The sequence below is a fragment of the Coturnix japonica genome, chromosome 1 (genome assembly GCF_054131305.1).
Source record: "Coturnix japonica strain WE chromosome 1, WE-NBRP24, whole genome shotgun sequence".
Taxonomy (NCBI): domain Eukaryota; kingdom Metazoa; phylum Chordata; class Aves; order Galliformes; family Phasianidae; genus Coturnix; species Coturnix japonica.
The window spans coordinates 40,255,463-40,271,276 of NC_140663.1; positions in this window are offsets into that span (position 1 = coordinate 40,255,463).

The following is a 15,814-nucleotide window of genomic DNA, read 5'->3' on the forward strand; positions in this document are numbered from 1 at the left end:
AGAAAAAGCTTTCATGTGGGCAGCATTAAAAAAAAAACAAAAAAAAAAAACAAAAAAAAAAAACATTTTTTCGGAAAATCAAAGTAAATCGCTACAAAACCTTATGCTGGACTGCCAGCTGCTTGGGAGCCAGATGGGTTGGGAGCCATGTAGTTGAATAGCCATCAATTCAGTGAGTTTAGGAATGTATCAGTCTCAGACACTGGGCATTGTGTCTGAGACTGTACCAGCAAGCCCTCAAAAAGAAAAAGCTAGGAAGGCTCAGCTTGAAGAAACCATTAGGTTTTTTATCATTTATATTTTTAGTAAGAAATATCTTTCAGCAGATTTTCAATACTCTAATTCTCAGAACGCCTAGCAATGATGCTACCAAGTCACCTTAACCCTGCCATGAGCAGTGCCCTTCAGGAGATCATACTGCACTGATTTGTGAAGTGTCCTCAATGCATTCACAACCCAAGGTAGATTTAAATGAACACATGCAGAACAGCTGAGTAATTTTAGCTTTATTTAGCACATATTATGTTGGCAAGCTCACCGTTTCCTATGTTTTTCATTTTTTTTCACAGAAATTCCCTTATTTGTTTTGCATGTTGATCAGAGCTGTTGCAAGGTTAAAATACATTTTAGGCTTATGGCTATTGTGTGCCCAAAAAGAGTGGGTGCAGAAGGGCTTTTTTTATTTCACCTGTACAGAGGCAAAAACTGTTTTGTTGGAATCCTAGACCTACTTAGTCCAAACTTTCTTGCTAGAATAAACTGCCAAGAAGACAGACTATCTGTGGCATTGCTACAGTAGGATAGGATGCAGATTTATTATGAATGACCACAACATGAGCAAGTTTTTCAAGGCTTGCCTTCACTTTCCTTCCTTTTATTTAACACTTCACCATGCTTTCTCCTTTCTTCCTGGTGCCTGACTCTCTTGAGACATCATCTTCTGTATCAAAGAGTGATATTCATCTCCATCTCACACTCAATCTCTGTTTTTCAATGGCTGCAATCTCTCTGAATTCACATTATTCTCCATTTTAGGCCAAGAGAAGGCCTGAAGCTCAAAAATCAATAGGGAAGTGCAAGAAAAGTAGCACAATCTGGACCTAGCCACAGGCAGCTCCTTTTATCTTCTTGAGATGAAATGTCATTTCTGTAGCAAGTGCCTTTTCATTTGGAATCCATCTTTTCAATGATTAAATAACACTCCTGAAAGCACCACATCATAAAAGCTGGCTCTTTGGGGATACACTGATAATAAGCATAGGAGGTGACAGAGGATAATCTCAGCAAGCATTTAGTAAGGTAGGAAGCACAATACTTATTCAACCTTTGATTTGGCAGAAAACTTCAAACTGGGATTAAGACAAAACTCCAGCATCTGTGACAACTCTGAAAGAAGCAGCCAGCTGTTGGGGCATACAAAGAAATGTTGCGTTCCCAAGAGGCTCTGGACATTCTTGCAGAAAGACATATCCTGAACAAAATATTAATGTGAAATTAATATTACTTTCCATGCAATTCACAGCCTTTGGTTTCCAAATCCAAGGCAAGAAAAAAATGATTATTTGAGTCAACAAAATCTCACACCTGGATTTGCATCCTTCTGAAAGATCCCCCAATAGAGTTGCCATCCACAGTCCTTTAAATTCAAGCGGCTTTGCTCAAGAGGGCATATAATCCCTCAGCTGTCATTAACATGATGAGTCATAATGAGAACCTACCATTCTGGAAAACTAAAATTCCACTTTTCTTTTCTCCTCTCCTAATAAATAAATAAATAAATAAATAAAGGTGGAGTAGAGTTGAAAATAAAAGTAATTAAAAAATGTTTTACTGTAAATGAGCTGTTATGCTTCAGCTACCATCAATCAGTGTGTTCCATTGCCAGAATCACATGGCACACCTGAGTGACTTGTGTTTCCTTTTAAACTGTGCAATTTCTCACAAATGAAATGCCTCTTTACGTTCTATAGTAACAGCAGCATTTCTGGAAGGTGACCCAAAATATCTAATCATCACAATACTTTCATTCAATTGCACTAAAATGAAAACAGAGGAACAGAGAATATTTAGTTTTTGTCTTTTTAAGAAACAGTTGGCATTCACAATTTGAAGTATTTCTATTATTTCACCTAAGGTGGTTAATAGGAAACAACTGTTTCCTGCAGATTGCATTTAAAACCATACTATTGAGCATATCTCCAATTACTATGAAACAAGGAGTGAACTATTAACATGTCATTATATACATTTCAGGCAGGGAAGCATCTGCTAAAATTTAAGACAGGTAATTGTGTAAAGTTCAAATTATGCTAGAAGAAAATCCACCCGTTTTCCCAATCCATCACTTTGAAAATAGAAAGGAAGACTTGTCTCTCACAGTAATACAGATCTAAAAGTAAAATAAAGAAATGGATTTTACTTTTCTTGATGTCCTAAAGGGAAAAACAAAACATCTTGCTTTGAGATCGGGTTTTGAAACAAACAGAACTGTTTAAATACTGGATTAACCAGTAATTGGACAATTTTAAAGATATTGATATGATTGTTTCTATTGCTCTTGGATTTATATTTTCATTTACCAGGGTCATGACCTTACTTACACCAGAACAGAGGCTGTAGCTCTGGGCAGGTTCAATGTTCTGTGCATTCCAGCTGCAACCGTGGACAACCAGCATTGCAGAGGTGTTATTGAGCTGTACTGTGCATCATTATGTAGGAAAAGCCTTCAGCTTCAAATACATGGCAATTGGCAGGAGATTACATAAGACACTGAAGGGAATTAGCTGCAGAAAATTGCCAGGCAAGACCATTCTAAACACAACATACTCAAACCTTTTGCCTGAAAAGCATTATAGCTGAAAGCACATATTCATAACAATAAATTACATGTGTGCACATACGGTATGCTCTGAGCACATGCAAGCATTCTCCAGCCATCAGGAGGTGTGTGTGCACTTACATAGGAACACACAGCAATTCAGATGCACACATAAAATAATTCTGCTGACTTTTCCCCCATTGCATGTGTTAAATAGGTCAAAATAATGAAAGCACATACATGAGAAAGCCCATACACAGCTGTTCACACCAGATATAGGACAAAAATATGAGTGTGAATAAGATGCATGAGTCTGGATTGAGATAAAATAAAACAAAAACACAAAGAAATTACACTTAGGATTTCATAATTTATCATGCAATACTCCAGTTCCATAACCTGTGTGTGTGGTTATAGACACTTCTAGATATGTCAAAAACACGATATGCTATCAATCTCCTACTCAATGTCAATATCACTTTATAGTGATATGAATTTAATAACATATGCCACTTTTAGCATTAGTAAGGCAATCTGTACAACATCTAGCTGCCCATCCACTTAGCAGAATTCCTAATTGAAAAGTTTCTGCTTTTCTATTGCAATTACAATGGAAAATCATTCCCCATGGATGTATAAGAGGTATATCTAGAATCTCTAATCATGGATACTAATTGACAAGCAATGGTAAGAAAAGATTAGCTTTTCACAGGTGTATAACGAATTTAAGAATTGGAATTTCAATACAGAAAATGGATATTCTTATTTGGAATTACTTGCAGCAATTTCATAACCTCTGATGTACTGCCATGACCATTAAAACTGACTGAGAAATAATCACCATATTCAGACTTTGTTTTAGTTTGTTTCTTCTAACCATTTTTGAACACATTTTCCTAGCTACTTGTCATCTAAGCCTACTGAAATAATATGACAGAAGCACAGAGGACAAATACCATGATTCATGAGCATAGCGTGTATGTAGGTTCAAAACATGTCACTCAAGAACTTTTGAGGATTGAATTCATATATACCTTTCAATATTAGAGCTTAGTACTAGTCATTAGATAGAATGTGGGGTGAATTCCTCCCTAGATCAAGGGATGTAGATAAATTCAGTTTCTGAATTTGCTGCGTTAATAAGCATTTCTATGTCTAAACAAAATAATACTCTAGAATTTAAAAACAGCCAATTATATTTTTTATCATTTTGGTAAGAGACAGAAATAGTTGGTGAGATAGCATTTGATGACAGTATTGCCCATATCTACACATGTAAGCCGCATAAATACTAAACTCCATGCCAAATATGCTTCTTTGAAAATCTAGTATATGTCTTTGTGATGAACAAGTCACACATCATTATTACAATGTTAATTGTAGTAGAGGCCAAATAGAGGAGCTTAGAATATCTACTGTACAAGTGCAAATTGTTTGCCCTATTCAAAATCAGTAGTGCTTGATATGGTGAAGGTTAAATACCATGGAGAACAGTGAATTGCGTTCAGTCCTTAGTTCTGATAAACAAGTTTATTGTTTCTTTCGATGTGTTGTTGTTGTTTTGGTTTGGTTTTTTTTTTTTTTTAGCATTAAAGCCCATTCCTGCTAAACCTAGATATAGATATACATCAGTCACTTGTTATATGTAAAGGAAAGAAATTATGTCAGATAGACTCATAGCAGAGAAGTATTTAATCCATTTAGTCTTGAAAAGTAGTAGCTTATTGGACTGGAAAAATTATTGAGAAAGTTTTAGGAGCATATCTAAGTATTGTTTGTGAGTTTTTTCCTCTGAGGCAAAGACAAAAAAGAGATTCTGAGATTATTTACAGCATTAGAGATTTATTTGGGATTGCTGAAAGCAGAGTGCTAAGTAAGTACTGGAGATGCAAGCCTCCTTTCAGTGAGGTGCAGGCTAGACCAGAAGAGCAGTACTTCGTGCTTTGCTGGTAGATGTATAAGGACAACAAACCAGACCTGCAGGCAGCCAAAACTGGAAGAAAAAAAACCCAACACAATCTTTGGTATGCCATAACCCAAGGCTTTGTACCCATATATAACACAGCACAGGGAATGGGAGAGGTGGTCAGATGCCTCTATCCTTCTAAAAGTAGCACAGTTTTGTATTGCTTAAGAATTAAGCAAGAAAAGGTCATTTTAGTGATCTAGGTTGTAGTTCAGTTATAAAGGTGAGTAGGTATTTGCACTGTTCTCCAGGCAATTTTGGAAAGAAACAAAACACATCTGAGAACCATAAGTCTATTTCAGTTCACCATTTGAGTATCAAGACTGCTGCTTAGAGAAAACACTGATGAAAAACAAGCCTTTGGATACTCCTAGACCAGTTTCCCTGCTTCATTTTTCTCTCTGCTTTTGAGGCTAGTCAGAACTCTAAGGAGTCCTGGAATCTTTCTCTGGCTTTATCCTTTTTGTCCTAATTTATGCTTTGTGATACAGAATACACATAGACATGCATGATCCTTTGCCTACATAGTATCCAAGGAATTTCTTTCTTCCTGGCCACCCTAATGGACTACTACATACTCTTTCATCCTCCTCACAACTTTCCCATCTTTTTTTGCTATATGACACTCTAACCAGCATTGTCACATAATCAGAGCTTTTTGTCCATGGCCCCTGAAAGGTTTGGATGCTGGTTTGTCATCTACATCCTCATCTCTCTATACCAGTACTTCCACTTAAGTTGATCATCTCCCTTTTGAATTTCTCCTCACTCTTAGTGTGAAAGGTGAATAAAGCAAATGATTCTTTCAGTTGAAATGGAGGCTAAGCTTACAGCAGCTACACACAAATGATATCCTAACAGCAAATAGAAATCATAGAAATAACCATTACATCATTGCTATGGTGTAATGATAGGGACAAATTCAATTTCAAGTGTATTAACAGAATTACAGCAGCATGATACACACAGTTCTACCTTAGTTATGAAAGTACGCTAATGCTTATGAAGTTCCTGTGAGGTACTAGCTAGCTTTTTCAGTGCAAAGGAAGAACTAACTGACCTCCAGCCTTATGTGCGAAGGTTATCCTCCCTGCAAAATTATATTAGAGGAGGCAAGTTATTTTCAAGCTTCCTCATCATAAAATAACAATCCAAAGATAAGGGCAACCAACCATCTGGGTCCAGATCGTAAAATCTGTATTTCAGGGAATTTGAAACTTGTAGTTCTAAAACTCCAATAAATTCTCAATTCTGGGCAAGTCCCTTTTTCAGTTTTTAGGGATGGGGATTTCACAGCAGCAGCAAGAAATTGACAGTTCTGATAGACATGGGCATGCTTCCCTTTAAGCTAGCATGGGTGCTTTTGGGTTGAGCTTGCTTCTGTCTTCTGGGTTTCAGATTAAAACTAGGGGATTTTCCCTGAATTATCACCAGAATGTTATGTGCATTCATAGGTGAATCCCATTAAGTCACTGCTTGCTCTTAAATTCCTTACTATGTTCAAAATTGTAATCAGAATCTCACTCTTCCACCATTCCTCTCTCACAAGTAAATAGGAAGGTCTTTCAGTCATCTCCATACATTAGCTTCTGTATTAGGAGTCGAGTCTTATACTTTCTTGCCCCTTTATGTATTTCATTTGACAAGTTTGACAAATACTATTTAATATACAATTTATGTTCCATAACATAACATGATATTACTTTTCAACATTATATATATATATATATATATATATATATATATATACGCGTCAGTATACGCATATCAGGACATCATAACATATCTGCACTTCATACTTCTCAGCAAGTATTTTAATGACAATAAACATGATGTTCTACAAGTGAAGGTCCTAGGGAAATGATATAACAAAGGCTATCTGTGCCCTGGGTGAAAACTTTCTCAGGAGAATGTTCTCCACAGCCTGTTCTTTCCCTTAACAGCCTCTGGGCAACCTCCCCTCAACTGGACTCCTACACTTTGTCTCTCTGCCATCTCAACCCTAACACTTGGCAAGGACTCAGCCCTATGAAAGTACCTCCAGCTTTGACCAAGACTAACTGACCAAATGTTCTCTATGCAGGCCCTTTACAGCTCTGCTACAATTTGGACCCCTTGGCTTTGTGCCTCTGCTAACATTAAATGCTAACCTTACCTAAGAATGACCCCTTTGTGGTCTGATTGCAAGAGGGTGTGAAGTGAAAGTTTGGATAACACAAAGAACCTCCTCCTACAAATTTGGTATCTGTATCACTACTTGGGTTCTTGGGCTAAGGTGAAGTTTAGAGCCATATGAAAGAAAAAGTTCAGTTGGAGATGGGCATCCAATGTACTTCACATTAGGTAGCAACAGGGCAGGTAAGTGGGGAGACAAGGGTAGTCCAATGTAAGAAGAGCAACAACCTTACCACACCACCAACAGATAGGCAGAGCAGGTTAGTTACTGCCATAGGTCTTAATGACTGTCCAGAGATCATCAGGTCAGACAGGATAACCAACCAGGTCTGGGGCTGGTCCAGGAAATCCACCAGTATCTCAAGAAGCGGGATGAAGCCAGGTAGTACTATATGACCTAAGGCAGGGACTGACAGCCTTGTGCTTGGCTGAAAGGTGATCCTGAGCTCTGGGTAGAAAGAGGAAGGCCCCTGAACCAAGCAGTCCACTGACCCAACAGAAATGCAACCTAGCAAGAAGATGCCTAATTTTCTTCCTTTTCTTCTTACAGTTAAACAGGAGACAAAGCTGAGGAGCAGAAAAGTTATCATCTGGAAGAGTCTGTTCACAGGGAGGAATGAGAGAAGCTTAAAGACCGGAGAAAATCTAGCATGTCTCATGGAAGAGAGCAGCACACCAATACTCGGAACACAGAACAACAGCAACTTTTCATCAGCTCAGCTGAGGCCACAGCGGTGCCTCAGGCTTCCTGCTGCTTACTCCGTTTTTCACTCTCCAAGCTGTCAGCTGGAGAGGCTATAATTTCTGGGTCTTTTTCCAGTCCTTTAGAACAGCTGAGCTCTTCTTGGGCTGCACTGCAACTTCATAAGCATCCAGGATATTACCTGATAAAAGACACCAGAGCCTCAGCCAGAGGCAGTTATGGCTAAGACTGGAAAGAAACTGACTGGAAAATATGATTTGTATCTCCTGAAAATGGCATGTTTGAGGAAAAAAGGATCATCTGAGGAAGGCACACTAATAAAAAAAAATAGAATAAAATTATGTCATGGGGAAAGAATTATGAAATAAAACTATTTGAGAGTTGGAGTTCTTCACCTTCCTGAAAAGGGCATTTGCACATTCACTTTCCCCTTCTTGACAACATTTTGTCAGATCAGCTGCATGGTTCTATCCGTCATCTCCATTTTCCCAATGGAAAATTGGGTTTGGCTTTTCCCTTGGGAAAATTTCCAATTTCCACCTATGCAGAGAATAGTCTTTGCTGGAGAACCACTCCCATGGGGTCTGTGCTTCTCTCCCTTTTGGAGGAGCCACCCTGGCACACAGAAGCCATGCACTGTCGTTGGATAACTGCCTGGCCACACTGCTGCCACTCCTCACCCCCAGCGCATCTCAGGTTCTTTGTGTAGGGGAGAAAGGTGATGAATGGGGGATGAGGAGAAGGAAGAATAAAAAAGCATACCTGCCTGTGTTTTGAGCTCATGCAGTGATATACTGGGACCAAGGAGATAGAAACTGTTCTTGGATCTAGTTACACAGATTTAGTCAGAAAGTGTCTTCCACTTCAGTGGTGAAGCTCTCCACATTCACAGACTGGTTTCCTCCTGAACCACAGCCTGCCTCTCTCCATAGCTCTCACCACCTAATGACAACAGCCTCAACCTCTTTCACTTTAAGTTGTTTACAATGAGAGATGGTGTTCAGGCAGTACTTATCCATCCTAGCTTCTTGTAGCAGCCGGCAATCAGGGGCCACATGTTGACTAATGAACCCACAATAATAATCTCTTGGACAGATGTTAAAACCTTTGGTTTGTGGTATTTTGGAAGAAACCCTAACTAATAATTCAGACATTAAAGGTGAATCAAATAGCTCAAAGTTCTTTGGACCATCTGCTCTTGTATTCATTCATCATGTAAACTATGAATAGAGCCAAACGAACTAAAAATCCTTCTGTTTTCCTTTTCCTTTATATATAGAACTTCCCCCACACACACACTGGAAAAATACTCTGCAGCTCTTTAATCACTTCTGCAGTATCACAGTGTGTCGGTTTTACTTAACAAAGCAATATATATTTCATCATCATGGCTATGTGGACAAAATTGCATTTTATTTTTCAGTTAACTAGAGGTTTTTAATTCAAAGGGTTTCTTGATGAATGATTTTGATTTGGAAGCTAATAGGTTTGTGGTTTTTTTTTTCTAGGCAATGACCAGTCAATTCTGCTGGAATGCATTTTTAAATTTCTCTCTCTTTATGGATGTTATTTCTGTCTGTGAATAGCTGCTTATGCATTGCAATGATTATCCCATGCACTGAGTCCTTTGGACAAGAAGCATATTACTATCTAACTAAAAACGTAACACATACATGCAAGGGGCTGATTACCACTTCAGGGGAAATGACTGTTTTGACATTCCTAACTTCTCACTTCCTCTGTTTGTAATCTGAGTAACATCTCTGTTAGCAGAGGGTTTTTTAGTATAATTTCCTAAATTTGCCTTATTTGTTCAGTTAGAAGGTAGAACCAAATTACGCTGCATACGTGCAAGAGATCATTCTCTTCTTTCCAACACACATTGCCGCCAAAGGTGCAATCCTGTCTTTCAGACCTGCAGCACAAACCTCCACCCCTTCATCCACAGGACAAAGTATGTCACCTGGTATTTCCCCTCCTTCCATGCACACTGTTGAGAGGTGACAAGATGACTTTCCTTTACTTCTTTAGTTTTGACATCCAGCACGTAAGACTGGATCTCTGGATGAATGTATCACAATCTCTGTTGAAATCTTCCTTTTTTATTTTTCCAGCTGACTGATGTGACACACGTGGCTGTATTTGCCACACAAAAGAAATTCACCTTTTTCTGTCCCAGCTCAGCAGCACATGGAGAAAATTTGGTAATGAGAGCCCCTGCTCTGCAACACCAGACTCACATGCACTACTACTACTACTCCAGGGCCTTTACGCCCTACACCAGTGTGATGCTGGGACCTACACAGTCTCCCACACTGCTCCCAAGCCTGTTGAGACTGCCCCACTCTCTCTAGAAGCAATCTGGGATCCCATCAAAGCAAACTTCTCTTCCACAAGCTGCTGATTTAATATCTCTGCTTCTTACAGAGAAACTCATTACTGGTTCTGCTACAGGCATGTGAAGAAAAGGAAACAAACAAACAAACAAACCAGCATACAGTCTTGGTACTCATATTTAGTTTGCTATTTCTCATGCCTCTTTTAGGAGCCTAACAGTCCTCCCATAAGATCTGTATTTGGATCATCTCTTCTGTACAAAGCTGCCTCCTCAGTTGCTGCCTCTCCCTCACTCTTCATCATCCTTCCTCAAGTGAAAGTTTTAACCGACAGATGTTGGTTTTGATCCTTAGCCTTAGCAAGAAGACTAAGCAAATTTTCTTGGCAGTTAGAATTAATATTTCCCCAGTCAATTGCTTGGCCTTTGTTTTCTTTACCCTCTTGACGTTATACCTAAAGATGCCTTATCTTCTTGCTATTGTTTCACTTCCTCCTTGATATTACTTACAGTTCCTTCTGATCCAAGTCCATCTTGGCAGGCAGAAAAGCACCCCCCAAAGTGAAATGAGGCATGCAGAGGGAGCAGTGTAATTCACCAAATCAAATAGTTTGAGTTCCATACTCAGTAAACAAAAAGAACAATATGCCTTTGCAGTCCTACTGTAGAGTGCTCATTTCATCATATTCAGACACACCAACCGGACTGAAAAGCATCACTTAGCCTTAGATTTCCACCCTAAATGCTGAAAATGGTACCTGAAACCACTAAACAAACAACTGGACAGGTACCACTTCCTAAGGTATGATCTGTTGTACTACTGACCAGAAGCCATCCCCTTCATGCTTTCCTTAACACGTTAGGAAAACTTTGTGTACCTATCTACACTTAAACCTGGGTCACAGCAGAGCACAGGAAGGAAGACTGAATTTCATCTCTGCAATGTGCAATTCATAGTGCACAGGGACAGACAAAACTAAGTGCCATGGCAAATAAGGAGGTACCTGACAATTTAGCTGCCTACAATGTTAGGCAGTCCCTTGAAGACAAAGGACAGAATTGCTCTCTTCAGTTTGGCTGTGCTGGACATTACCATGAATGCAGTATTCAGGCTGATACCTATGTAACCCATAAGACAATTCAGATATCTCTTTTGTCCTATTCATTTGGCAACATCTGAAAGTCACTGTCTCACAGTATGGGAATGGACTGTTAGGAGCAATGCTGAATCTTTTCAGCTGGGCTTCTGATGAATAGAAAAAAGAGTTTGGTAAGCTGGTCTGTTTCTAGTTATCTTCCTAAGGCTGTTAGCCTGTGGTTTCCAGGCTGCTGCAGTTGATTTTTCTTTGGTGGTATTTTTGAACCCAGCTGTTTAAAATGTTTATGTGCACTTATTATATGCAGGCTGTTAACTTTTCTCTGAAGAACACAAGTACAAGGCAGGAAATGGTGATTTCTAGCAGCTTATATCTCTGCTAAACTTCTTTGGAATTACATGGGAGCAAGAAAAGGCACATCTCTAGCCCAAGGCCCACTCCCTTCTGAACTTCAAAGCCTATCATAAACAATAAAAGCATTAAGACTTTTTAATGACAAGATGTATGAATGCTTTATAATTTAGAGTATAATCATGTATCTATTACCACATACACACACAGGTTATTGGTATCTCCAGAAAAATTTTAGGTTTCTAAACATTATCAAGTCAATTCAGCTAAAGTTTGACAGGAAAGCAATAACTTATTAGTTGGCCAATTATTTTTTAAGAGCTAAACAGACTCCAAGAAAAGCCAGAGATTACTACAGTGGTGCAAGCAGAACTAAAATAAATCATTATATCACAAACACAAAAAAATCTTAGAGTTAATAGTCTGAGGTAGGCACCAAGATACAGAACACTACCCACGGCACATGGAACACACTGACAGATGCAGAGAAGCTGTCCAATAAAATAGACCAGTGGCTTAGGGGCCAAGAGATTCAATCTGACACCATTCCAGGGATATCAGCATATGACTTCAAACACTGCATTAAGAGATAGAATGTTTAATTGCCACTTTCTGGTTTAGTACAATGCCTAGTGATAATATTCCTGAATTTAGAAGTCATAAAATATCTGTCGCCTTAAGCAGCAGTATCTCAGTACTTCACTAAGATCAAATCCTTTAGTGAAGTGTGTCAAATAGGTCAGAGGCAGATGACAATACATGAGAAGGTGCACTGCCTCCTTAGAAGCCTCTACAAGAAGAAGAATATATACAGCCAGGAGAGATAAATGGTAACGTGGATAATCATGAATTTTAAAGAGATTTCGAAGCTTTCTTATTCTGTAGCCATATATTCTATGTGCCTAAGAAGTGAATGTACAAAGCAGCAATTTTTATATGCAGTGCTTCAGAAATGAAGGTGAAAACCAGACTGGCAAACACAGGCAGATAAGCAAAGCTCCATTTCCTGCCCATGGATACAGGATAAAATGGACTCTCACTGACTTGGATCTACTACCTTTGATTGTTGGAACAGTCGGATGGGGAAAAGGGGCACACTGGCCATCACCAGATTAGCTCTTTTGACCAGGGCAATTTCATAAAAGACCAACACAACTTTTTTTCCTCTCAGTGGCAGTTCTATACAGTAGCAAACTACCAGTAGTAATATGTTTTTGCCTCGGACACAAAACCTTTATTTTAGAAAGCCTAGATAGTTAACCTTTGGAGCCTCAGAACCACCTAGAAAGTATTTTTCCAATTTGTTTTATATTCCTGACCATCTTTGAATGAAAATTACTTAGGAGTTGAATATTTACAGCACAAATGACCTCTGAAGTTCAGTCTTAAAATGTATTAAGTTATGAAAAATTGTTACCCTGAAAAAAAATGAGAACAGTGGACCTTACTTATTCATTCTGTATGTTCTGTCTTATAACTCAGGTCTAAGCCTCACTCAGCTGTGTTTGACTGAGGTCAAATGCAATAAATGACTGATAATAAATACTGAATTGCTATAAGAGAACCCTAGATGATGGCTTTCTTGCATGAGTAAACTGAAATCAAGGCTAGCAGAATGTGGAAGTAGAAGGCTGAAAGATCTGTGGAGATTAATCTGCTACAATACAACAGCCTTCTATATTTTTAAACAACACTCTACAAAACAAGGTCACAAAGGACATTTCTCTTTGTATTCATAATGCTACTATTTCCTCTGGTATATGGTACTGGCAGGGTGGAGTACAATTATTTTCTGTAAATCAACCAAGAAAGCTGTTTTGCATACAATAAAATTCAAATGTGTATTTTTATCAGAATCTTCCCTAAGAGCTAAATGTTTGCATTATAATTACATTATGTCACATACTTTAATTCTAAGGACCAAATTCTACACCTTCACTATGGATTTGAGCCTATGTAGTCTGCTTTCATCCTCATATTGCATTTACTGTCAGAACTGTGGGATACACACGCCATACGCAGCCTAGGCATGAAATGGCCTCAGATTAGTTGACTATGCTAGTTTTAGTCTGAGTTTATAGCTTTGCTTAACCAGAATAAACCACTGCTGTAGGCCAAAGAAAACAGGATGTTGCCTGAGGTAGCATCCTTCCTACTTATGGTATTCCAGCCAAAAGAGTAACTGTTATGGCAATATGAGCTAGAACAGCCTGTTTCTGACTCCCACTTGCATCGCTCAACCTGCTTCTCCTGGGTGACAGGCAGAGACAGCAACCATTTCCCTATACCTCCAGATGCTTTTACCTTCCTGCACAAATTCCAGCCTGAGACTCCTGAAAAACTTGCAGACCATTTCTAGCCATTTTCACATGTTCTTCTTTGCTGTAACTTCTCTGTCTCCCCACTTCCCTAGAGCAGTTCCCTTGAACTCAGAAGGTTTTCTCTGCTTTTGTTCCATTAACTCACCTCTAGGCCTGGGTTGTTTAAGGCAGGCTTGAGGACAAAAGGAAAGAGAAGAATTCATTCTGTCTAAGCTGCTGATAAGCGTAAAGATAGCTTTGGCCAGAATGACCCGGACAATTTGGTTCCTAAATTCAATCTGGAAGCTTTTTTATCCCAAGAGCTACATGAATTCAGAGAACAGTAATGTACTACTTAAACTTAAACCTCTTTTAAAAAAAAAAAATATATATATATATAACTATATTAATTTTATATATATATAACTATATTAATATTTATATATATATTTATATAACTATAACTATATATATATATAATATATTTTATATATATATATAGTTTCTTTGTTTTTGGACAAAATAAATTTAGTTATCATGTTTTTTAATTACAGAGCTGCCTCAATGTACATTTACCAAGTTGATGTACTGTGAATAATAGCCATATCCAGTATGAAATGTTTGGGCCAGAGCTGGTGACTTCAGTGAGGCATGGAGGGAAATATGATTTGCTTAGAAGAATATACTGAAAATAAGTTCATAAAATTTCTGTGAAGCCTGTCTCATCCTCTTTTTTTATATATTTTCATGAGAATGTTAGAGATGGAAAACATGTGAAGATTATTCAGCCCCTTTGTCTATTTTTTTTCCTGCAGTATATTATTTATTATTTGCTAAGTGAACTGGGTCTGTTTAGCCTTGAGAAAAGAAGACTGAGGGGACGTGATCCTGATCTATAAATATCTGAGGTGTGGTGGCAAAGTGGTGAGGCCAGACTCTTTACAGCAGTGTGTGCAGACAGGACAAGAGGAAACAGCCAGAAACTGGAGCATAGGAAGTTCTGCATGGATGTGCACAAGAACTTCTTTACGGTGAGGGTGACGGAGCACTGGAACAGGCTGCCCAGGGGGGTTGTGGAGTCTCCTTCTCTGGAGATATTCAAGACCTGCCTGGACGCCTACCTGTGTGACCTGGTGTAGGGAGCCTGCTTTAGCAGGGGGGTTGGACTTGATGATTTCTGGAGGTCCCTTCCAACCCCTAGAATTCTGTGATTATGTGATTCTGTGATTTAGTAATTTGCTTCACCAGGCATCTTAAGCAATGAAGTTGTTACTGCTTTCCTTAGAAAAATACTCCATAACTTGCAATTTCTCATTTGTCGGGAAATTTTCTCACGCCAGCTTACATGTTTTTTGCACTAATTTCTTCCAGTTGCACTCAGTATCCCTGTCTTCTACTTTTAGCAAGAACAGCAATGAATATTTGTACTATTCTTATAGTATTCCCGCAGGTATGAAATGCCTCCATGTATCTATGTATCAAACATTCTTGCTCCAAAATGGTAAAAAGTGAAGGTTGTTTGTTTTTTTGTTTTGCTTTGTTTTTTGTTTTTTTTTCAGAGGTGAATTAACGTGATAATCTCATGAGAATTCATTTCACATTAAATTGTTCCTTTGTTTTCCAGTACACACAGCCCCAGCAATTATTTAATACTTCAAAATGTAGAAGTAGTGTATCTTGTTTTTAAACCTTTGGTAGATTTGAGCTTCAGTACTTCAGAAAGCTGTTGGAAGGAGTTTTCCTGGAAGCGCTCAGCTTGTTTGATAGGAAAAGACAGCTGGAGGCAGATTACTGCCCCTCAAGAAGGCCTAATATTCTTTCTCAATAATCAAATGAAGGTTCCACCTCCTGAGTCAAAAGCAAGTAATACCAGTTTCTTCTTTGTGGATGTAGCCTTGACATTGGCCTCAATAGTGAAATAGAAATTTTATTTATATTGTCCATTGCTCAAGTGAGTGATTCAGCGCCTAAGACTACAAATAACTGAGGTGATTTGTTTGCATAATTTGAACAGTTTGCCAATAACTTGGGTGTGAACTATTAAAGAAATCCATTCACTCCCTGTAAGT